Genomic DNA, 20,041 nt, shown 5'->3' with positions numbered 1-20,041 from the left:
CTTCCACTGTTTAACGCAAACAGATGAGGCCTTTTCTCACTCTTTTTCCAGAGCCCTGTCTTTTTAACGGTGGCTTCTTGGCCTTGGCAGTAACGTTAGCGCAGCGACTATTAAAACAGCATGTGGCCCAGACTGCTATACATGCACGGGCGCGAGGCCTCTGCACTTTTTTGGGGTGAACTTTTAACCTCTTTCAATTAGGTGAAATCTGGAGCATGGAGGTTAGGGTATGCCTAAAGGCTTATTACACACATACTGCAATGTCCACACATGCAACAGCTATGAGATAAAGCTTATCAGAGGTGGGTATCAGTGTGAGCAATATTAAGATATCATCCATCTGCAGCTGCTATCAGTTTAGTGCTGATGGATAACAAAGGAGCAATAAACGCAATCAGACAACAACTTATGTGGCCATAATGTGGGCTGCAAACCCCTCTCTAAAAGCACCAACCTAATTCTTCTGCGTTTCAATATGCACAGCATATGGAGGCCTGTTTCAGTTAGACACACATACTCTCTCTCTCACACACGCACACGGCTTGTGGAAAATGCTGCACCACTAAGAGTAACTTTTAATATGCCGAGATACCCATCAATTAGATCCTACAGTGATTTCTGCAGCCGACACATGCCCTCACACACACACACACACACACGAGTGTAAACTAAATCGCACACGCGCAGACGTAGTGGCACATTATAAAAACATGCTGTCACATGCTGATCTGTATCTGGACAAGTCAAACTGCGATAAAGTCACTCCACAACTACAGCAATCGATGGAAGTAATTTATTTACCTCACTAGGCAATTTCTGCTCTGTCTTTGGATGGATGGAGGAAGCGAGAGAGAGAGAGAGAGAGAGAGAGAGAGACAGAGGGAGATTTGGCAAGCGTGTGTGAGTGGTGTGTAAATTAATCTAGCGGCAGTGAGATCCAGAGCCATGTATAAGTCCATAAAACAAGAGGAGGTTAAAGCAGCTCACATCACACACACACACACACACACACACACACACACACATATACATCAGGCAAAGGTCCAACCCCAAAAACCACTTCTTCCAGAGAGAGACGAGATGTGAAACGTCATCTCTGTTCCATTAATGTGATGTGCTATCCCTAGATGCCACTAAAGAAAAAAAGAAGAAGAAGAAAGAAAAAGAGGGAAAAAGAACAGTTAAGAGTTCGTTCTCTTCCTTTTTCTTTCTTTCTCTCCATTCAAAACCAACGCGCTCTGGAGAGAGGCCTGTCCATGGTCCTTGACTTTAACTCAGTGAAATAAAAGGCACTTAACTAAGCCTCAATGATCGATACAAACACTGCTGCTGCCTGGTTTTTCCACACACACACGTACACACGCATGCGGACACACACTTATCCCACCTCCTCAGATGCTCATGCATATGCATGTCCATAGTGATTTATGCATCCTGGCGGGGATGCGAGCCTATCTGAGAGCAAGGCCAACACACAGGTCAGCTCATTTGTAAATCAGTTGCCTATTTATGGATGTGTATGTGTTAGTGTTTCCGTGTATATCTGTGGATGTTTGTGCCTATAAATCTGCGAGTGTGTGTGTTATGGTAGAGGTCAGCTTTGGAAACAGGCTCATAATCACTGCAGCGCCTTCATTCATTATATTTATTGAATTCTTTCCAGCTTCTGCTCTTGGCGCGTGTAAATCATACAAGTTCAACGCTACGGGTTGCTGTGCATTCACTGTGTGTGTGTGTGTGTGTGTGTGTGTGTGTGCGCGCGTTTATATGGCTTCCAAGTCCTGTCCACTGAGTGCTGACTACTTCTGCCAACCAGCGCTCTGACCCTGCACTTTTCAGAAAGTCACCGAACTTTGTGACCTCTGTGTTTATTGTTCCCAGGGAAGGTTGGAGAAAAGCCTTCAGAAGAAACACCTTCCATCAGAGTGGCTACCAGTTACTGGCATTGTTTCTAACGTCCTGGATGAGCTCTAGGTGTTCACCAATTTACATAATTTCCTTAGGGATTATTAAAGTATTCTGATGTCCTATGCACTGGATTATGGGTAAAAATTAAGATTATGAGAGAATAATATCTAGGGATAAACATATGTAGCATAATCTGAGACTATAGCCCTGTCTGCACACAAATTGAACAAAGTGTGCGTTTTTCTTTGTGGGAATCTTGTGGTGTTTCTCCACCCTCCTCCCACCTCCTCTGAACAACAGATTTGGGCTTAGAGGGCAGCTGCTTGTCCCCCCTTCCCTAAAACCCCACTATGTTACTCCCCTTGAAACCCTTCCACACCGTCTCGATTCCCAACAAAAGCCCAGGAGGAAGCCTGTTGTTTTCAACTTGTTTTTGACACAACTATGAATGGAAAAGTTCAAACTGTTCACACACACACACCAAAAAAAAAATCTGTATTTTATTTTGTCCAATATTTTCCTGTATTGTTACTCAGCACAAGCTTCCAGAGCCTTTAAAACTCAGCGACGCAAAGAATAAAAACAGCCACGTGGCCTGTTTGTTTATCCATCTGTGGAGCCGCTCCTTGCCCTTTTCCTTTCTGCTTTTTGTACATTGTCAACAACAGGCAACCATGTACCAGAAATAAACCCTGCATTAGACAAACTGGCAACCAGGGTTTGTAACAACACACACCGCAATATAAAAAGAGCCATTAGAAAACACAGTAAGTGACTATATGTATTTAAAAGAGGAAAACATTGCAAGCTATTGCAACACAAACACAAAAAATGATACCAGGGGAAATACTATCGAGGCAAATCCACTCAAACACACTCAACCAGTGTCTTGTGGCACGTGTAAGTGAGCTCACAGAGATGTTTCAGTGGAGCGAACGCTACTGTACGTGCATGTCCAGTTACGTAAGACAGCGAGGCCTAACCTCTATGTTTGAGTGTGCCTGAGTGTTTGTTTGTGTGCGAGTATGTATTTATGTGTGTGAGGGGTGGAGGGTGGTGGGGGGCTGTGTGTAACTGGAGCCAAACTGTAAGCCATATGCCACTCTGGCTTTGGTCCCACCCCACCCCACCCCCTTACCAGTCATGCACAAGAACACAGACAAGCGCGCACACACACACACACACACACACACACACACACACGCTTGCCCCCTCATAAACACACTTGCATGTACACACGTGGGCTTCTCTGCATGAAAAAAGAAAGGCCCTCCACTTCATTAGGAAAGTAAACACAAGTGCTGTCTGAAGTGGCTAATTAGAGACTAATTACTCCCTGCTCGTTACTAATGCAAATTAGATTATGCTGCTTAACTTCCTCGTGTCCACAACGCTGCTGTTAATTGAGGCCTTTTGAAATTAAATTACCCGCTAATTAGCATATCAAAACCATTAATTCTGAGCAAGGCGGGGGGAAAAAAAACAACAACAAATGCCAAGTTTTGCTAATGAGTTTTGCTAATTGAATATGTACGCTCAATACAGGGGCTTGTGCCAGGAATACCTATTCAGCTGATCAGCACGCTCGTGCCTCTGTGTGTGTCTGGATGTGTGGGTGCGTAAGCAGCCAGACAGAAACACCATGCATCATAAGAGCAGCATATAATTAAAGGAACCATTCCATCTCTCCAAACGCTTTGTCAATATTTCCCTCTGAACGCATGACTCCACTGATGTTCAGCATGCAGGGAGCGAGGGGTATAGCAGAGACGCAGAGAGAGGAGTGCGAGAGGGGATGGATATTCATCTCATGAGAGGCAAAAGAGCCACTGAATGTGGAGTGTGTGTGTGTGTGTGTGTGTGTGTGCTGCAGTGGCATGTGAGCACGGTTTGCGTTTGTCCAAGCTGTAAGCCGTCTTTGAAGTAAAGAACTCTGTCTCTCTGATGCTCTCCCAAAGCCCCAGACCCCCTGCCAGCTCTATCTCTGTGCTCCCCCCCAGCCACCTCCCTTTCTTTAACTGGCCCCTCTTCACCTCTGCTACAATACCTGTCCAATTAGGGAAACACACACACACATACCCATGCACACAAATGCATACACACAAACACTTTATGGCCACTAGCAGGTGAACAGCGTAACCTTTCCTTCACTTGAAAAAGCTGCATCTGTTTTTTTCCCGTCTCTCTCCAAATTAAATGGATGATTTCAAACTTTGCGGATTAGGCATGGTGTGCATATTCATGGGCGCGCCTACCTGCCTGCCTATGAATAAGAGAGGCTACACACGGTGAAGCCAGGAGCTATTAGCTACTTTAATCTGCTGACGAAATAAAAGAATCCCACATCTAAAGATCCATCTCAGCTTTACATGTAAAACGAGCTGAAATAATGTCATTCTGAACAACTCGCCTTTCCTTTTCCTAAATATCTATCCAATCAGGGCGCGTGAAAAGCCCCATTCAGGTTGGCCCTTATAAAAGTTTCATCTTATTACACTTTCCAACTCTCTTTTCATTATCCCTATAATGGCAGATGAAAAAAAAATTGAATGGTAAAATTGAGAGGTAGCCATACAAAAAAATTAAATAACCATGATAATTAGATGTAAAGATATTATAATTCCTTTAACAGGATGCATAGAAACTGCTGCTCGACAATATTTGCCCTAATTGCTAGAATTATCATATTAACCAGTTACCATTTGGGTAAGTTGATTAAAAAATTGATTATTCGTCTATTTCTTTTAGGAGTTTCTTAATCAAAATCTAACATCCTTGAAAAATTAATTTGAAGCCGTTTCTTATCAGTTAATTAAATCGGGTTGGAAGTCATTTTTTCTGTGCGGCATGATTAGAACGGTTCTGTTCTCTTCTGTTCAGACACCATGACGTTAGAGGGGGAACTTTTCACTGTCTCATCAAACATTCACAACCACAAGAATAGGACTTCTTTGAAGGGCCCGCCGCCTTTTTTTTTTCCCCCTACCAAACCTCTGCCTTTCTGATAAATTGTGCTATACCCAATAGATCTTTCTTTCTCGTTAACACATTCTCATTAACGGACAGAGAAAGCGAAAGGAAAAGGGGAGGGGAAGAGAAAAGGAGAGTGCCGGGGAGAGAGAGGGGAGCGGGCGGGTGGGTGTGGATGCTGAAGGCGGGTGAGGAGCGGGGGATAGAGAAAAAAAAAAAGAGGTGAGAAAAACAGGGCAGAAAAATCTAAATCAATAGCAGAGATAAAGTCAAAGAGAGAAATGAATACACTGACAGATTTTTAGTGCACACTGATGAAAATTAAATAGTGTAAAGACAACAATGAAATGTTGCCTGGGTGACAGCCTTGAGGTGGCCTGAGCTGAGACTAAACAACTAAGGCAGGAGCTAAAACAACACCTGCTTTTCCTAAAGGAGAAAAAAAGAAAACCTCTATCCAACCATGCTCGCTTTAAGTCAATAAATTTGAGAAATCCAAGTGTCAGTTTTGACATTTTTGTAAGACAGATAAAAAAAAAAGAAGAAGAAAACGCTACAAAGTGAATGGTAGTAAAAAAAATGATTTAGTGATACCTAGAACAGATTTCACTTCAGTTTTTTTTTTTTAATTCAGATGTGCAGCTTAAAAAATACACATCGGCGGTTGACGTCACTTCAGAAAACTAGTTTTCTATTTCCAGAAGAAGACTAATTATGAAGCTCTGCCCCTGGGAAAGAAAAGCCCCTCTTGAAGGAGAGCGCGAGAGAGGAGAGAGAGAGTCCATTCAGGGCTGGCATCGGTGGAATATAAGTTTGTCTCTCTCTACTTCAGAAAGCAGCAGAGCAGAACGGAACAGATACAGCGGGCTCCTCTCATCTGTCCATCCCAGACTCCTCGGGGAGGTATGGGAGGATTGGAGAAGGGTGGAGGGGTGGAGGGGGTGAGGGGTGGTCAAAAGGAGAATTAAAAGGAGAATCAGTGAGGATACGGAGCAGTATGGTGAGTCTCTCTGATTGGATGATGAATTGAATGATTATTAGAGCCTGGCAAGTAAAGTTGCGCCAAAAAAAAAAAAAAACAACTCAGTTCATCAGCCAATCAGCCAATCAACCAGCTCCCTCATCAACCAATCAAACCCCCACCCAGGGGGGAAATGGTAGAGATGTGGGTGTTCTTTTTTCTTCTTCTTCTTTTTTCCATCTGCCTCTCTGACCATATTTTTCTCTCTTTTTTTCCCCTGTTACAACACATTACACTGTCTTTGGTACAGCTGCCCTCATCTTTCTCTGTGGGAGACGCAGAATTCTCAAAGCCACAATTACCGCACAGAACTATCAATTTCCCCTTCAATTAACCCTGTGGGAAGAGAGGGGACAAAGGAGAGGAAGGAGAGGGAAGAGAAGGGGATGAGAAATTCAAATTTGGGATGAAGAGGACCTCCTCCCACTATGTTCCCCCTCAACACACACACACACACACACACCTCGACACCCCCTGATGGTGCAGTCACGTGATTGGGCTGAGAAACTAGAGATCTGCACCTCCTCGGGATGAACTTGACCCCGCGACTGGAGGTCAAACAAGTTACTAACAGCACAGGAACCCTATCCTCATTACCAGTAAATAGTCCCAGCCAGTGCTCTAATAAATCAGAGTGTATGTTAATAACCAGTGCCCAGTCCACAGTGCAGATCTGTCAAAAAAAATTAAATAAGACAAAAATAAGGGAAAAGATAGACGGAAGTCAGGCAGAGTAGGAAGAAAGAGAATATAAGGAAAGAGAGGGGAGGGTGAAAAGGAAAGAGGAAAAAATGGGGAGGGATTAGGAGGGGGCGTGAGTCAGTGGTTGTGTTTCTTAGATCAGCGACTAAGGGCCTGTGCCCCATAACAACGGACAACTGTGATGGCATGCCCGCTCTCTGTGCTCTGCTCCCCTCTCCTTGTCTTTGCATTTTCGCGTCCCTTCCCACCTCCTCCTCCTCCTCCTCCTCCTCTTCCACCTCCACCCTCTCTCTCTCTCTGAGCGAACCCCTGGGGGAGCTGCTCAAACCAAACCCAGCCTTCAGCAAAGTTTCGCAGGCAAACTTTTCACAAAGCCCCCAGAAGCCGTACGCCTGCCTGACACCACAAAGCATGCCAGGGTTTCATTGCCACTCACCCTCCCTCCTGTCCTCGTTTTTGTACTTTAGTCCTTCGTTCCTCCCTCAGTCCCCTCCCTCGTTTATGCTAACTACTTTCCGAGGCTAATGCGCTGTTCCTGACTGACCTTTAGACAATGGAAACCTGCAGCAGCAGAAGTTACCGATTAGGGCTACAGGTTGCATACGGCAGCACTGACCTTCAGCGGGAAAAATCGGCCTTGTGGCATCTGCTTATCTCACAACCCTACGGCTACTATTCAAGCTCTTAATCTTGGATGAAAAAAAAATATTCTAGTGTTCACTCCGGTTCTTAATAAAAAAACACATCATTCTGGGAATAATAAAGGCAAAACACAAAGCAGAAATGTATTTTTTTCCCCTCTATGTTGTTTTTGTCAGAGAATCATGTCTAAGGTCTGTGTATTTTTACAGTGCGAGGGACAACCTTTTGTCCAGGGACAAGTAGGTGGGCTGACAAAACACTACAATATTTTTTAACAATCCCAAAACGGACTGAATAAAATTTTCAGATGTATTTCAACAAACCGACGTAATCCATCCAAAGAATAGAAGCACAGTTGAATAAGTTTGCAGCTAAAAATGATGTGCGCTGTTTTTTTAAAAGTATAAAGTAATAGTTGCCTGCCTTTCTTGCATAAACTTCCATAAAATGTTTCTTTTAAAAAAATAGATGTAAAAAAAAAAAGAGTTATTATAGCTGTTTCTGTAATGTTTTAAATTTCTTGTAAAAGCATTTTAGTCATTTTGAAAAATTCTCACTCGCACGCTTGTCATTTCAGTAATCTGGAATAAATTATAGCTATTGAAAAGGGGCCCGAGCAGAGGTAGCAAATGTTGGAGTTAAACTGTGATGACATCTTGGATGTAATGAAGAGGCTGAGGGAACACAGAGCTGTGATAATTAGACACCGGGCTTGACAAGGAGAGGAGGAGAGGACCGGAGAGGGAGAGTGTGGATGAGGAGGGTGGGAGATTTAAAAAAAAAAAAAAAAAAAAAAAAACCCACATGAACAGGAGAAAGTGCAACACAATAAGAGGCAAGAAGGAGAGAAGAGAGACAGCAAGTGTTGAGTCCTTCACACTGAGCGACTATTGGAGCTCCAACAGGGAAAAGAACACTTTTTGACCAACCATGGACCCGAAGAGAAGGCAGCCCTAGCAAATGCAGGCACGCATGCTGAGTATACGCGAGTGCCCTTCTGAGTGAAGCAAACCTGATAGATTTGTATAACAGCCTGTTTAAAAACACACACACACACACACACACACAAAAGCAGAGCAGAAGAAATTGACTGTTTACTGCAATCTCTCTATATTTTTTAAAAAGACCTGATTAAATGTTCTTTTTTTTTTAATGAGAGACACACGTGTGTCTCATTAAAAGTCAACCGAAACTGTCTGTGAAGGCGGAAAAAGTGTCTGTGTTTAAACGTTGTGTTGTCCCTTTGTAGATACAGCGAAACAGTGAGAATGTGACAGAAGTGTATTCGAATGATGTATTCTTCTTTTAATCCAGGAAAATATGATTTTAATTAATTTTTTAAAGCCTAAACTAAAGCTTCTCTCTGTTTTTCATTTTAAATCTGAAGTCGATGTACTGAACTTGAAGAAGAAAAAAACTACGGCACATGTAAATGCATTTTTTTTTAAAAGTGTAGGTGCATTTTGTTAAAACAAAAAGACCCAACTTCTTCCAACCAATATCACGTTTCCTGCTTTTCCACTTGTGTTTTCGCCTTGTTTTTTTCTCATCGCTCTTTGCTGTCTTCCTCCCCCCCTCCAGACAGTTAACGCTGCTTCACAGGCCAGCGGCTCACAACGCAAACACACCCACCTACATGCTCTTCGTTCCCTCTCCTCAGGAACATGAGAGCGGGCTCTAATTCACAGGCTGGTAAAGCTGTGGTGGACAGCAGCCTTGATCTGGCAGGATTAGGCTACTTTTATTTCCCCGAGAGCTACGGGGAGGAGGGAAGGAGAGGTGGAGGGAGGTGAGTGTGCATGTGTGGGGTGTGCTCAAATCCTCCTACAAATGTCAGACAATGACCGGTGACCAGGAGCCACAGACACACACACACACACACACACACACACACACACACACACACACACGTGTGCACACACTCAAACTCACACATTCATAAACACTCCTGAGAAGGCCCAGTGTGACACCCAGAAAAGAGACTCATCACTCTCCGTCTCATCAGTCTGAGGAAGATGAAATGTGGGGGCAAGAAGGGAGCAAAGAAGGAGAAGAAGGAGGAGTGAGCCAGGGGATCGAAGGAGGGAGTAAAAGACGGAGGCAGCGAGGATGGGTGGGGGTGGCGGCGGAGGTGGGGGGATTACACAATTATTCAGATAACAGCTGGGAATAATCTAGTGGCAGATGTCTCTCGGTCAACAATGCCCACCACACACAGGCTTGCATGTGTATGCGCACTAACAGAGTTTCAATGCTCAGCAAGCAGCCAAAGGGTGGAAGAAAAAAAAAAAAAAAAAAAAAACGGCCACTAGTGAAGCACCAGAAGCTACTTAAGCACACAGCTCGCGCAATCTGCCCGGAAAAGTTTTTGTTTTTTTCCTTAATTTTAAATCGGTCTTAAGTGCAGATGAAACAGCTTATAAAAATAACAAGAGGTAGCATCATTATCGGTTAAACACGTTTTGAAAAAACAAACGTCGGAAAAGAAATGACCTGTTTGCTTTGCTTTCCGCGAGCTGTCTGAAAAACAAAGCCCGAAACTTGATGAATTCTGGGAGAGAGCGAGAGAAGGGGAGAGAGAACGGGGTGGAGGGTCACCCACTGACTGACAGTTAATTGCAGTTGGATGTGCACGCTTACACGCAGAGAAAATAAGGGTACGCACATGCGGACCACAACTGTGTCCTTTGCATCTATAAGCAATCCCCCATGTAGCGAACCTCTAGCAGTAGCTGTCATCCCCTCCTCTGCCTCTCACTATCTGAAAGCCCACCACAAAAGCCAGAGTCCGCACCCCACTGTGCAAAGCCTGCATAGTCTTCTTCACCTTCAGACCAAAGCAAAAAGTAAGCAGAGTGAAACGAGAAGTTAAGAGAGAGTTGGCATTTGTTGGCCAAATTGTCATTTTTTTCCTTTTTTTTACATTTTTTTAACGCTCTTTCAGAGGTTTTAAGGAAGTAAAATCAAATCTGTGTGTGAAGTTTAGAAAAGGGAAGGAAGGGGCGGCCCAGTCAAGTGGTGAGAGGCGCTGTCAATCCGTCAACCCAGGCAGCCTATTGTGATTTGGTTTAACACTGGTTAACAGCTCGTCCTGTCAGGGGATGGATCATCCCACGGCGCCTCACATGCTAATAGCTTAAGTAGGCATCCCATGTCCCCCGGAACTAATACCACAAATACTAATACCATAAAAGAGGAGTGCGTGCCAGCGATCCAGCCTTACTTTCGCCTGGGTTAGCCAACATCCCGATACTTTACGGATTTGAAATATAATGAGACGCGTTTGAATGGTTATTACCTCCCTGGACCAGGATGGAAAGCAACAGGGACAAGGGGAAACTGCTGCAGTGCTTATTTCCTATCATCGTGTGTTAATCCACAGTCGTTATTGTTGTGGTAATTCAAAGAATCTGATGCAAACCACAAAAGCTAATAAAAAAAAAAGCTAAAATGCATTACGTTAGCTCTAGATCTGAAAAAAAAGAAATTATAATGTTGAAAATAACTAATAAGCAAAGATTTTAGGAGCTTTTTTTTTTATATAGGTAATACTTTATGGACTGCGCGCTACTCTGGTGTGAATCTCAGCGTTTCAGCAGAGCGTTCACTCATCCGCTCGGCAGATTATACCGCCACAGCACCACGGACAAACGAGCACTCGAGTGCTGTTTAATGCTTCTCTACAGTCAGAGCGTTTATGAAATGTGCAAAAATGTGTGTGCGTGCATCTATATGATCCTGAGTCTTGTGCTTCACAGCTGTCACCTACCCTTCACAGCCATCCTTTCAATACACATTAAAGCAGTGCTGCAGAAAGTTTAGTCACATTGTTGCTCTGAGTGAAGCTTTCCACTGCTCCGCTCCCTCGGTTACCCGCTCGATTGACGGCTGCCCTGTCAGTTTGTCGCAGTGCTTTAGAAAACACCAACGGCTCTCTGATGAAGTGCTTACAAAAGGTCATAGGGTGGAGGCGATGGAGAGGAGGGGAGCCGACTACTGAGAGAGGGAGGCAGGGGTAAAGGAAAAGGGAGACGGGATAGAGTGAAGGAAAATCCATAACACAAATACAGCTGTCAGAAGCAATGCAGAGTTAGCGGGGGACGCAACCACTGATTTTTTTTTCTCTTTATGAAGATGCTCCGCATGAACACAATAGCGTTCTCTGAGGGTAATTTTTTTCTGCTTACACTGACCATCTCAAGTGCTCCACCTGATCAGTGCCACTGACCCCACGATCTTCTGAGATCCTCCCTCTCTCTGTCTCTGAAATCAAACCTGAGAGCGCCACAACTGCCTTACTTCACGATCTGCTTTCAGTCCTCCGAGCTCCACAGCCACGGCCCTTTCCTTCAGCTCCAACTCTCTGCTCCACATGGCCTCAGGTGCCAAGCGCACTCTGGAGAGGCTGATCTAATGCTTCCTCAGCTATAATAACCCATGCCTATAACCCTCGCGCCGCTGTTTCCTTCACTTCGCACAGGCTTTCTCTCATATTTTCTATCTCTCTCTCCACACCCCACCACCCTCACTCCCCGCCCATAGGAAACAGTCGCTTCCTCTCTGAGATTTCGGGTCACTCCTTCCCACATCAATCAGCTGTTAATGGGCCGGCGCTCTGTGGAGCTTTAGGAACATCTCCGGAGCCAGCCTGCATCCTAGTCATCCCAAACACAAATAGAAAAACGTATGAAACGTCTCATCGTAAATGCACTGACATGTTAATGACCACAGGCTAAACCACCGTGTCAGACAAAATGATTACCTTATCATTCACCGCGGGGGAAAGAGCGCCTAAATTTTAGAGAGGAATCCGGGTCGGCTGTCACCACATAAGCAGTGACAGCTCTTTCAAAAGCCACAAAAGGCAAAGGAAAAAGCAAGCAAACAACATCATCTCTCTTGCACAGATGCTCAACTTACTAAAGCATCTTCCTTCTTTTCTTTTTACTTTTCCTAAAACTTCACTGTACAACACCATCTTCTGACCCGTCAAACCCCCCCCCAAAAACAAACACACACACACACACACACACACACACACACACACACACAGATGTTCACGCTTTCATAGAAAGTATTCAGCCCTTAACTTCTGCTAAATAACAGGTTCAATTAGAACCACATGTATAATCAGGCCTCAGTCTAAAGCAATGTGCCGGCAGTTTCACTGTGCACTCACCCACTTTAATTCACAACCAGAACATTAACCCACCTTCTGAGCTGTCCACATACAATAACACATACACCCAACACACACATTTGTTCATAAAATTTCAAGAATTTTTTTAACAATGTAAAATAATTTATACTGTAATGCCAAATTGTAATTACACTTTATTTCTTTTTAAATCACTGAAAAATATCAAAAGGGGGAAAAAACAATTCTATGAAAATCTCTGATACACCTAATTCAAATTGAAATTTTAACAAACATTTACAGAATTGCTACAATCAGCAGAACATCTCATATCCTTGTCTTTTCCGCGCTTAAAGCCTGACGCATGTTCACCTCAAATGCATGCAGCCCTGCAATAATGTCAGCTTCAGGACCAACACTTGGAATAAGCCCATCTAAAAACAGGCTCTCTCCCAGCACGGGTTTTCTTCCTTTTTGTGCTAGCTTTTTTTTTTTTTTGCTTTTCTCAAATAAAGGATATCGAAAATTTAACCATTTCAGCTTTTTTTTAAGCAGGTAAAGCACTAAGTGCTGCAATAGAAGTAAATCTGTGAATATCTATCACAGGTCAAACCCTACATGTATAGCAGTGTCGTATACGGGTGCTCTTCAACATCACTTTGGAGCCAAAAGCCCACTCAGACTTGTGGGTTTGGGATAGCAGGAGGGTTTTAATGAAGAGAGCACGAGAGATGAAGAGACGGACAGGCGAGCCATCAATGCTACCGACGCACAGGACATTTAAAACTTGAAATAATGTCCATTTTCACTCGAGCAGGACAGGTGAATTAAGAAAAAAGCACTCTCGTATACACACACTCCCGCACTCTGATATATACACTCTTTTCACACATACATTCCCATGCGCTCATGTTGGAGGTAAGGACTCTCTGAGCGAGTTTATGGACTAACACAATCATGTTGGTGGCTTTTAATCCTGCTGAAGGGGTTTTAAAGCGCACGAGATTCAAAGCCATTACTGCCCGTCTCTAGACGGTCTCGTACATGACTCTTCCAGTCACACCCCGGCACACGATCACATACTTGGGACCAAGCTGGAAAAAAAAATATCATCATTTAAGAAAGGTGTCAGAAAGCATAACAGAGACAACTGTGCGTCTGAAAGCGATTAAAAATCAGCAGTACGTGAGTGGCAGTGGACAAACACCGAAGCAAAACAGGACATGGAAAAGACACAGCTGCTGGGAGGGAGGAGAGAAAAAAGAAGAAAAAAACCCACCAAAGACGGGAAAAAGTGTTGATGCAAGTCAGATGAAAAAAAGGTGGCAATGCTCAAGCAAACACACAGACACAGGCAAACAATAGCCGACAAAGAGCAGAGAGTCAATCTGCCTTTGACACCTCTGGCTTCCTGCACACGTACACTCTTTTTACAACAAAAAAACCCACTAAATAACTACTTCTGCCTCTCAAACACTCTTTTGTTTCACTGTCTCTTATTGTGTTTTCATGAAAAGCCTGTCACTAATGTGAAAGCCTATCAATGATAAGCATTACACGGAAATGATAACTTTACACTGATTTTTTTTTTCAGGCTTTATATGGTAGGCAAATGTTTTTTTTTAAAGAAGAAATAAAAACAATCCTCTTCTCTATTCTTCAGCAGTGTTTCACACTTCTACCTGAGCTCCATGAGGCTTCTTCCTCGAAACGCAGTCACTTTAAACAGAAACTTAAAAACAGCTAAAACTGTAACCTGGCATGGGTGCTGAGAAGTCATAGCTCCAACTCCAAAGATCATTCTTAAACTGAGTCAACACAGCTGCTGTGCTTTTACTGCAACAAAAAGGACTTAAGCAGCTGAAAGATCAGGCAGTTGTGAAATACTTAATTTAAAAATATTAATAACCTTCACAAATATAAGATTTACATTTTCCATAATTTTAGGAAACATTTTACCATATTTGGCAAAATGGTTAAGCCTGTAAAAAAAGGTTTATCTGATAGTACTGAGTACTGCCAGCGTGGTTTGGTCCAGTTATTCAGGATTTTAAAAAATATGCTTATAACACATCTTATAAAACATGCAGTCAGCCTCTTCTACTACATTTACCAATCAACACACACAGTTTAAATTCCCTTCCAGGATAGATGGTTAAAATGAACAGCAACAGGGTTTGTATCTGCATGAAGGCCACTGTGCATTAACTATTTTAAGGTGCGTTTTCCACAGCTTGTGGCGTGATAGATGAAGATGAAATAATCTTTAAAAAAAAAAAAAAAAACGAAAGAAAGAAAATCGGTATACACTTTACAGCACGGGCTGTGAGCCACCACAAAATACCTGCTTTCCTGTCTGACACCAGAACTGTGACAAGGTCATAAAACGTGATTAAGAGCTTTTTCATTCCCGCTGGATCTTCTATTAAAGTGCAATTAAAAGTATGTCATCACGTCGCGGAAATGCCACCACAGAGGAGGGTGGGAGGGGTGGGGGGGGCACAACAGGAGAGAGCGAGCGAGATAGAGGGAGAGAGAGGGAGAGAAAGAGAGAGAGAGGACACAGTAAATAAAATTAATTATGCCAAATGCCCCGGCGCCCATCAATCACGGGGCAATAATGCCCGTGTCAGGGTGAGCACCCACACGGCCTGTACGCTTTTCTCTCGGTGACAGACAACTAACAGCAACGAATTGTCATTTCATTTCTCCCTCTTTTTTTTTCTTGATCTGAAGGTTTCAATCGCGAGTCTCTGTGTGTCCAGCCTGATATCTCATATTTGATAACGGCAATTTTATTTCACGAAAAGTGAAGAAAATCAAAAACCCTCAAAAGACAAAAAGATCAGCAACTTTGTTTCAACGGCCCCAAAGTTGCTTTTGTGCTACACGCCGTGCACACAAGAAAATCCACATTAAACGTGTTTATCTCACGTGTTTATCTCTGCAGAATACTTCTTTTCTTATTTTTAAAACAAGTCGCAGTAAATAGTTCGCGGGAAGAAAAAAGAAATATTTTCCTTTGTGGTGCAGGCCTACTTTTAGTCGGTTTATGAGCGCGAGAAGAAGGGAAAAACATGTGTCACACAGAGGTTCTGCTCAATTTCTTTTAAAAAATATATAATATCTTCTATGTCAGTAGATTTATTATATTATATTCTAGAAAGTAAATAACGTGCATTCTTTTTGATTAAATCACTCTAAATTACAAATTCTGAAAAAAAACCCTAAAACGCGTCAGGGTTATAATGTACGTAAAATCACTGTCCATAATCCTGCTTATGTATATAAAGTGTTCAAAAATTCACGTTGAAACTGGAACTGGAAGTTTTACAACGCAGGGAGAAGTTTTCCTCCACGTTCAGCTGGTAAAACGTCCCTCTCTAACTAACAGAGCTGCTATTATTTAGGATATCATTTAGGATATTTCATTCAGCTCAAATAAGGAAACCACAACGGACACCTCAAACCTCAGTGGTCAGAGAAAAGTCCTAAATCCTAAAGGCACTAATGTAATCAGACCTTCTAAACGTGTCAACAAGAAAGTTGTTTGTTCTTTTGCTTCTTTTGTTCTGGGATTTTTTGTCTTAAGTAAAAAGTTTCACTGCCTTTCTTTTTTATTTTTAAACGTGAATGTTTAATTGTAGGACACTAAAGTTCAATAATAAAAGACACTAAACCCAGCTGTGAGGTAGACAGGTATGAAGCGATGGCAAAGCAAGTGGTTCTCACACGGCTGCCTGTGACCGTTCGTGTAAAATTACCACCACATAAGCCACGTCCACGCGTATGATCAAATATAACGAGCGATATCAACAAGTTTATTCCCTACGTTTGAGTCCACTCCCGAAATCTTAGCTCGTCCTAAACCTGCGAGAAATAAACTTTTTTTTTCCCTTTCTCTGGTCTCATAAGCGAAAACCTCGGACAATGACACATTACGCAAAAAATGGTATCCGTCCGAGTCATCCAAAGTAGGCTCTAGTGAATTTACAAACTACACCGTAATATCCAGTTAAATAAACGACGATTAAAAGGAGGTTGGATTTGAACTCTGTGGATATAAGTTGGCGTGAAACTAGTGATGAGGTAGAAAGAAACTTCGATTTTTCCTTCTACTGAGAAAACTGAAAGGACGAAAACAGCTGCTTTAAATAGGTTTTCTTTTTTAGAACAGAAAGTATGAAAATAAAAATAAAAAAGTTTCACGCCAGGAAAAAGTCAGAGTTAGAATGAAACAAAAAGTCCAGAGGAGGGAGAAAGAAAAGGAGAAAAACAAAAACCTCCCTAGTGTGGCCGCTGGATCGTACCTACTTTAATACTCTATCACATTATTAGGCAGACCTGGAGGAGTTTCACAACGTGCCATGAAAAGTTGAAGTGCGTCGCTTTAAAAGCGTCTAGCAGCGTGTGTGTCGGAGAGTTTCAATGGGAGCACAGAGTGAGGGGAAAGTGAGGAAGATAAGAAGAAGGGGAAACGTGTAGATAATGCATCAACCTGTTCTCTTGGTTTCTGAAGAAGTCAACTTTCACGCCAGTGGTTGGACCATGTGGGCAGCCCCGCTTCTGCTCCTCAAACCCCGGCGCGTCCACTCTCTCGCGGCGACAAAAGGGGGGGACACAAACCGACGGGACGTAAAATTTTAAAAAATAAAAATAAAAATGGAAAGAAACAGAGAGCAGAGAGAGACAGAGAAATCTAGGATCTAAGACGGCAGGACCATTACTTTAAACGACCAAAAAAAAAAAAAAAAAAAAAAACGTGCTCGTTAGTCCTTTCTTTTCCCCTTTTGTGTGCGTCCTCTCTCCTCGGAGTGGCCCCTCTGGAGTGAAGTCAGAACAATACTGCCGCTAAAACTCTGGCACTGAGCGCAAGTTGCCGCGGAGAAACAACGCAGCTTCTCGTTTCTGTTTGTTGTTTAGTTGCCTCCGCTTTTTTCTCCTCTCCCCCCAAGCCCCAGCTCTCTCCTCAGCAGGCTCACTCAGCGCGTATAACCTCTCCAACGGTCTTCACTTTTTTGCCATCCCGTCTGTTGCTTGCTCGTTCGCTGGAAATCAGGGTTGAATCACTGGAGCTGTATGTGTGTACGAGTGTGTGTACGAGTGCGGAGTGTGTGTTGCGGGAGGACAGTTTGCTGTGCTACCGTAATGCCTCTAAAGCAGGTGCGCGTTTTCGTCCTATCCATGCAAAGCCCCGGCGCATAATAAAACAGCAGCCAGTGAGAGGCATCTCTCCGTCGCTCCCCGGAGAAGTGTGCGCGCGTGTGTGGGCGTGCATGCGCACGGATGAGGGGAAGGCACTGATCTTTTGACCTCGCTTTTGCATCCTGGTTGAGTTGCGCTATTGTGGCGGCAGAGAGGAACAGATGTTAGCCTGCGCAAAGTTTGAGCTCCAAAAAAAAAAAAAAAAAAAACCCCACAGTAACAAAGAACGATCGTTTAAAACAGGACAAATCTGCCATGAAATGCTCGCTTTCTCTACGTGTCTGCATAGCAATTACAAATGTATCTGTAAATAAAAAAAGTAAATCGTAAAAAGAATAAAAAAAACCTTGCAAACTTAAAAAAATGGCAAAATTCTCCATATAGCTTCTTTATTGTCTCTTAGATGCTTGTTCCTCTTGACTTTTGTGAATGTAATTTCATTAAAAAAGAGGTTTTTATGACGAATAATATCCTATATGGATTTATGTCAGAAAGATTTATCACATCCTAAAAAAATAATAATAAAAAATGCTGTATTCCTAAAATAAAAACAGGTATAAAATCCGTTTTAGTAGGTTCACTCTTGTTATGCACTTCCCTTCAGAATAGACAGTTATATTGTGATTAGATAAATTTTACTGTCTGCCTACCTCACTGTGTCCTTTATGTATTTTGGAAGCTTGACAACTCCTTTTTGCAGAGTTATTACCAGCTTCCCCCCCCCCCTTGCCACCACATTCATTTACTAATTGACAGAATAATCAGTGTTGAGATTACTGTCTCTGATGAAATTTGGAAATTACATCATACCTGTAGCTGGAGAAAAAAAAAGGTGGGGGAGGGAGGAGGAGGAAAAAACGAAGCTATAACTCAAAGAAAGATCAAGGAATAATTTTGCTTTGGCCATTAAATGGGATTCTGCCCTCCTGCCTTTCCTCTATCTATGCTTTTACCTTTGGAAAATGATGGCAGTCCATCACGGCACCACCTAACAATCGGCCACCACTGCAGTAAATCACAACACATTCATTAACACGATCAATAGCACTAAAAATATGTGTGTCTCCACATGTGTGTGTGGCGGCGTGCAAATGTTTGGGTGTGTGTTTGCGTGTGACAGTGTATATGAGCACCCATATATTCCTTTACTTACTCCTCTGAGCCTGACGGATTTTGCCAGGAACACTTTGTCATATGTCTGAAATAAATCTCCCGAGAATTGACGGGCGCTAATGTGAGCGACTGGATGGTGATGAGTGATGCTTTTCTAAGTGGATGTGATTAGGAAGGTGCACCTTTTTTCATTTTTTTTTTAAAGTTGGATCTGGAAAAACCCACACAAGCGCTCTTAAAGAAAGTTTCTAACCCAATCCCAGCAGGGGTGCACATGCTTAGTTAATATCAACCTGCATCCTGCATCTGAAAACTATGTGCGAAGCACAGCAGAGAGCAAAGAGGCTGAATCATTCTTGTGCTTGTTGTTGTGTAACCGCTGACATTTTGACTAAAGATTTCAATCACCCCCGCCTGCCTGCAGAATGATGTGTTGTTGTCTGTTTTGGGGTTACAGCTGCATAAAATCGCACGATTAAATATAAAACAGGGAAATGAGATGGACTCGGTGCTCTGCACCGCCTGAATAAAGTCAAGCCAGTCCAAGCTGACCTGGACATCTAAATTCAGTACCCTCATTCTTGTTCTTGGTGAAAGGAGGAAAACGATGTTTGGACCTCTAACCCATCTTCCATCCCATTTAGGAACCCTTCTCTCCCTGTTAATCAGGGGGAATAATTATCAAAGTGGACAGGTAATTAAATTAAAACATAAGTGGCTACATGAGCTGGGTTGGCTGTACTACAAGGTTTTCCCTGGCTTAATTAAAGAGAAATATGGGAGCGCTCACCCACAGTGTCACAGAGCTGGTAAAAATGAGGAAAAAAAAGCTCCTGCCTCCAACTTGAATAAGTCCTGATCCATTCAACGCAGGATTTGGGATTTATAGAAAAGAGGAGGGGATTCTGGTCCTGGGTGTATACTGTAAGAGGAGGAGAGAGAAAAAAAGAGGAAAGACCGTGTTGTTTGCATCTAAAAGAAAAAGAAAACATCTGCGTGGTGGCGAGGACGAGTTAAAGGACTGCAGGATGTGTGGTAGACGCATTAGCAAAAAAACTAAACTGCAGGCTTTAGTCAGCCATCTGGGAATAATGTCATAAAATAAAGCTACAATAAAATAAAACTTACTGCTGTTGATGTTTACAAACAACTCCTACAAAATCCCCCACAATGCCTTGAAAGTCGAACCCGGAGAGGCGCCTCAAACAAACAGGCGTATACAAATAAACAGAGAGGGAACGCAGTGCACAGAGAGCAAATTATCCAAACATTCGCAAACACGCTCATATGTGCATACACCCACTTTCCTACACATGTGAGTGTGCATGTTTACAAATAAAGAC

General features: G+C 42.9%; 1 protein-coding gene across 1 annotated transcript in view; it reads right to left on the bottom strand.

Annotated features, from left to right (window-relative positions):
- The window catches only part of foxp4 (forkhead box P4), a 91,543-nt gene extending 73,866 nt beyond the window's left edge, over nt 1–17,677 (bottom strand). The window contains 1 exon segment of the mRNA XM_005469359.4: nt 16,879–17,677. The gene's annotated coding sequence lies outside the window, so the exon portion shown is untranslated.
- Nucleotides 17,678–20,041: the final 2,364 nt, after the last annotated feature.

Source organism: Oreochromis niloticus, linkage group LG5 (genome assembly GCF_001858045.2).
Source record: "Oreochromis niloticus isolate F11D_XX linkage group LG5, O_niloticus_UMD_NMBU, whole genome shotgun sequence".
In the NCBI taxonomy this organism is placed as follows: domain Eukaryota; kingdom Metazoa; phylum Chordata; class Actinopteri; order Cichliformes; family Cichlidae; genus Oreochromis; species Oreochromis niloticus.
Note: the sequence above shows the minus strand (reverse complement) of the source record. Positions and strands in the feature narration are given on the sequence as shown.